Source organism: Belonocnema kinseyi, chromosome 7 (assembly GCF_010883055.1).
Source record: "Belonocnema kinseyi isolate 2016_QV_RU_SX_M_011 chromosome 7, B_treatae_v1, whole genome shotgun sequence".
Lineage (NCBI taxonomy): Eukaryota > Metazoa > Arthropoda > Insecta > Hymenoptera > Cynipidae > Belonocnema > Belonocnema kinseyi.
Genome location: NC_046663.1, coordinates 114911770 through 114917446, shown reverse-complemented (window position 1 = coordinate 114917446; position 5677 = coordinate 114911770). Strand labels below are relative to the sequence as shown.

Genomic DNA, 5677 nt, shown 5'->3' with positions numbered 1-5677 from the left:
AAAATTAAAATTCGAAAATTTTTTCTAAAGCCTCCAGGGGACTTCGTTTTCGCACGAAAAAATTTTATGTGCCCTTATTGCATCCGGACCCACAATTAAGCGCGATTAAAAGGATTTTATTGTTAAACCTGGACAGGTAGTGTGTGAATATTACTTTTAAATGAATCAGATAATTTGTAAAAAAGAAGTTTTAGCTCCTGATGGAACGGCAACGGTGGTAAGTATTACGGTTTGTTGACACCGATGTCCTTTAACCTAAAATAATCGAATGGCTCTGACGGTTTCATAACAGCATTGATTTTTTATATTTTTTTATATTTCAAGATCCTTACTATCTTTAGCAAAAATGTAAAAGTAATACTAATGACAGTTTTGTATTATTGCTGAATTTCTAAATTTATTTGCAATTACATTAATTTATTGTTAAATCCAAGTATTAAAGTAAATTATAAATGTAAAATAATGTTTTTCTTGCAGTCGGAATGGTACAAGAAACCTAAATTAAAACCAGGGGTTTTGCCATCTCAATTTGCCAACTGCTCCGAGCATTGTTCGAAGGCTTATTTTTTTATTAGACATTTCAGAATCCTTCGTCAAAAATCGCGCTTTATTAGACGAAGAGGGTTTTCAGCAGCCTTCGAACAAATGCTCAGGGCAGTTTGGGAATTGAGATGACAAACCCCTGGTTTTAATGTAGGTTTCATGTACCATTCTGATTACAAGAAAATGGTTATTTTACAATTATAATTTAATTTAATACTTGAGTTTAATAATAAATTAATCTAATTCTAAATAAATGTCGAAACTCAACAATAATTCAAAAGTGTCATTAATGTTACTTTTACATTTTTCCTTAGCCCTACCGATATAAATCGCCGAGTTTTCTCTAGCGAAATAGCCTGTCCCATTTGAGACTATAAGCAGAGTCGATTTGAAACAATTTAGTCTGAGAGATAGTCAGAGATTTGGGTCCTTTTCAAGATCCTTTTAATGGTCTTTTTAAGAGTGGTGCGACGGTAATATAATGTTCCTCTTGTATTCGTCACGTACCGGGCGGGTTTTGTTATTTACAGTAGTTGGCCGTCGCTAATCCGACGCTCCCTTTTTAAGTTTCCTTTCAGATTATGAACACTTTTTTTTAATTTAATGAATTTTCTCATTATACTTATTTATAATTATAACTTATATGCGAATATACCATTTTCTAGTTGAATTAGAAAAGGTTGTCTTTTTTGGCGTATCTCATGCCATTTATGAGAAACGTCGTATTAATTCAAATTTTAAGCATTTAAAAAAATTTAAGATATCTGAAATCATCGAAACCCGTAGATTCCGAATTATTATGTTTTAGGCTGTTAACTATGAAATTTAAAAAAATCTACTTCTAAATTTTAATCCGAAAGCTTAACAAAGGACCCTTGAGTGTCGGCTACTCTATTGATATAGCCCCTCTGCTTGTTATTTATGATCGAGTTCTTATTTCAATTTTTTTGGACATTTTAAAGCCTTTAAAACATTTAAAAGATCTACCTGGACATTTTAATATATCTACCTGAGTGCCTGCGGAGAATTTCTCTGAGCTTCTCTGACCCTAGAGAATCTTTAAAATATACTCAGAAATTTCTTTCGGTAGGGAGGATAGTCAGGATCTTGAAATATTTTTTAAATTTCAAAAACCATTAAAACTACAATTTTACATACTATCACAATAATCTAAAAGTTCGGAAACAATAAAAATATTTAAAAAATTTTTTAAACAATGTAGTCATAAAACCGTCAGAGCCATTCGATTATTATAGGTTACATCGGTATCAACAAACCGTAATACTTACCACCATAACCGTTCCATTTTGGAGCTAAAACTTTCTTTTTCCAAATTATCCATTCCTTTAATAAGAGATCTTCACACACTGCATGTCCAGGCTTAACAATAAAATCATTTTAGTCACGCTTAATTACTTGCTGCTGCTGATGATCAACCTCATTTTCTGGAACGGAGAATAACACTTTTATTTCTCCGTTTGAGCGGGTTGAGTTGTACCCTGGTCGACAGTTCTGAGCTATAAATCGATGCGCCCCCGTTTTTATAACACATTTATACGTAATTGAATCAAATTCGGCAAATAGACGATAAAGTTATGACATATCACGAATTCTTATATGCAAAACAATAATAGACAACAGGCAGACCGGACATCGCAGGGGTGGCGCCAATGTTTCACGACTCACCGCTCTTCACAAAACTGACTCGCACAAAAGCGAAAATCGTGTCACACTCCTAGCTGCGACTTACATGTTTGCCGTCCCGGTTCTACTCTAATCTTTTGGGGTGATTCAATTGACGAAGGACGAGCTTCAGGCCCTTGTTATCTCCACACGCAAAATCATGCATATGCATACGATTTTGCATATGCGAAGACTCCTGAATCTCCAGTGTCTTTATAATCGAATTGTTTGAAGTGTAGCTTACATCGTTGCAAATGGCAGTCATCCTTTCCTAAAAATGATTAGTAACCACGAAATGATTGGCAAAGGAGCATTCCTTTACAAAGCCGCGGAGCATGCGATCGAGAACCTTAGCCTGAATTTTAATATCAGAAGTGAGGAAAGCAGAGGATGAACAATTACGTCAAGAGCTACTTGACAAGAACATACACGGAAACTTTTACAGAATTGTAGTAAAACTTAATTTAACTTTTAATTTAGGTACAGAGGGTTTCATTTTTGCGTGCCAGGACCGTGTAATTTCCACCTTAGTATACCGCGACCACATTTTATGTCCAGAAGTTCCCAGCGATAGGTGATGACGCGTGTCATGCAAACACTGAGTACCTAGAACCAGTGTTACCGTAGTGGGATTTTGTAATGTTCCGACGCACTCTAGAGGCGGAACGAGTTTTACCCGGATAAATTCGAAAATTTCCAGGGAAATTTCCCGCAAATTTTAGAGCTGTAAAATAAGTTTAAATTACAAAACAACATATTTTATAATACTTCTATCTGAACGATTCTTTTTTATTGCTGCAAAATCAGTTAAAATTACCGAACATTATAGTTTTAAACAATTTTTAAAATAATTCTGATTACTTCACCACGTAAAATCAGCATGTTACAAAACATACTTTTCAACCACTTTTATATAGATATCATTTTCTCTTATTTACTATGTAAAATCTCCATAAATTGCAACATCAATTTGGTTTGAGACATTTTTAACGAATAAATATTATTTACTAAAGAATAAATAACAATCCTCGCTAAAATGTAATTACATACTGCCTCTACTAACGGCCTTAATTCTAAACTTTAGATTGTAGTAACTTGTTAGGCAGATTTAATTTTAAAAGCCCCCCACTTTCTTTAATTCCCACTTTTGTTGCTACCACAGCGAATTTGATTTTTTTTTAATAATAAATTTATCAATTTTGGGTATTCTTCTATATTTAAAAATTCGAAATTATTTCTCTTATTTGTATGCCTTTAGAAAAAGTTTCGTCTGTCAAATCAAACCTAACTACACAATGATAAAAAGAAGGCCTTATGTCCATTTTATAGACAAGCAGCTACTCTAGTACCTTGTAGCTCGACCCTATTCTTAAATTTGTTCGTTAGATTCTTGGTTTTATTTCCAGGAATTCTTCTTATTAAATAGAAGCCAAGAAGTGAGCAGCCACGAGATTTTGAACAACGCTACCTGTGTTTGGGACGCGCACTTACCCCTGATTATCACTCCATGTTATATTCTGGTAACAAGTTGATTGGGACGCATAGATTGGCATTACGAAAAACGGACATTTCAATGCCTTTAAATGTGTACCAATTGCATTTTTGTCCGAAAAATAATTAAATCGCATTGACCGGCATTGATTCTATTCAATATTTAAATGAAATAATGATTTATATGTTAAATTAATTTCAAAATTGTCAACCGCACCGATGCGGAGATAATTAATGTCAAAGTTGACTACTTTAACATGTAGTTCATGAACAGTGCATAGGTACTCTTCACATTTTAATTTATAGTAATTAAACGCACTGGTAGAGAAATTTAAAAAATGTCGGTATTAGTGCTGCTTGTAAATACAAATTTAAAAAAAAAATATATCAAGTTTCTCCACCGCGTAGTTTCATAGATAATTCAATGAAAGACATTAAAATTTTAGTCACTTTCAAACTGATAAACATTACAGTATCGCATAGCAGCAACACTGTTCCCTCTCTCCAGTTTATCTAATGCACCAAGCTATTCAAACGCACATGACAGTTGATCAGCCATGGTTAGGTTTTAATTGTGAGGTTGCAGGATCCACGAATCTGCCACTGTCATCGTATTGGTGACTATACGTATACACACATCCTACGAATTCTATGCCAGTAACGCACTGAAATCTTCACCATGCGGGTCCGTGGAATATTTTCAATGTAGTATGGCTTGACAACGCCCCGCGGAACTCTACTATTTGTACGGGGATGGGATTTACATACAACCTTAAAGCGCATTTAATGGTATTGCGGACAAAAATATACATTTTTTAATGCCAGTCTATGTGTTCCAGTCAGCTCCTTCTTACCCGAATATGCTCTAAGTCTAGTATCAACCATTGATCTCAACTTCGGCATGTAAAATGCAACTTCCCATTGCTAAATACGTAGAGCGACATTGCTAAGCCAGGGCGGGGCAGTGAAATTCTATATGAAAAACTCAGCCTAGAGTAAAAATAAAAGAAACTGACAAATGAAAAACTGACGGTCTAGTGAATTACACTTCTTTTATACGTGATATAAGAATACTTTTTGTTTATTGACCGAAAGATACAGAATGACCTGTCCGTAGACAGGGCGCAAGGACTGCTGAGGCCCCGAGGGCCTTGTGTAGGCGTCGTAGGCGAACTACCCTTAGCTAGAATCAACGAGAGGGGATAGTGGTAAAGTAGAAGTATTACACCCCCCTCATTAGACTCGTTTTGCTCCAGAAAAACGCAATTTAACAACTTTAGGTGCTACTAACGGCTCACTGTTTTCAATTTCATGTGCAGGAGGAGCCTGTGGAACGTAGGTAACAATAGTTAGCGTTGGGGCTGTGTTATTATTAATGTTATTAGTTGTACAAAATAGGTTGAAACAGATTTTCGGCAGACATTTTCGTGCTAGATAGCAGAGTCCGCATTTGTAAATGGAGAATAAGGTTATTAATACTAATGCAACATAACCTAAGTAAGAGTTTCTGTGGTGGTTTCAGTCCATGTTCGTGTTCGACGTTCATTTTTGTCTCTGTTTAAAACATTATCGATATCATCTAATGTTCTACCTGCTTCCAGCAATTGCTCATTATCAATCTGTTTTTGGATTGGTAGCAGTTTATCGTTGAGTAAATCTAGATCATCACTGGTATAAGGTATAGATTTTTCAGGAACTATAATAAATCCTTGACTTTCTGCTAAACTAATAAAAACTAAATAATCGATTTTGAGAACGGATATTTCACATATTGATAAGTCTAGTGTTTTAATACTACTACGGATAATTTGGTTTTCACAATTTTGTGTATCAGCTAACAAATAAGTTGGATGAGAACGTTGACAGATTTTGATTTTTTCGAGTAACCTGCACTTGAATATTTCTTTTTCATTCGTAGGAACATGCATGGTTTTCGGATTGTTTAGAAAAATGAACTGTT

At 34.7% G+C, this 5677-nt stretch overlaps 1 protein-coding gene and 1 long non-coding RNA gene across 2 annotated transcripts in view; both read right to left on the bottom strand.

Moving 5' to 3' along the window:
- Positions 1–5677, bottom strand: part of LOC117175956 (puromycin-sensitive aminopeptidase-like) — a 44565-nt gene that overhangs the window by 15064 nt on the left and 23824 nt on the right. The window lies entirely within an intron of this gene.
- Positions 1–5677, bottom strand: part of LOC117175957 — an 18495-nt gene that overhangs the window by 1435 nt on the left and 11383 nt on the right. The gene's annotated exons all lie outside the window — the stretch shown is intronic.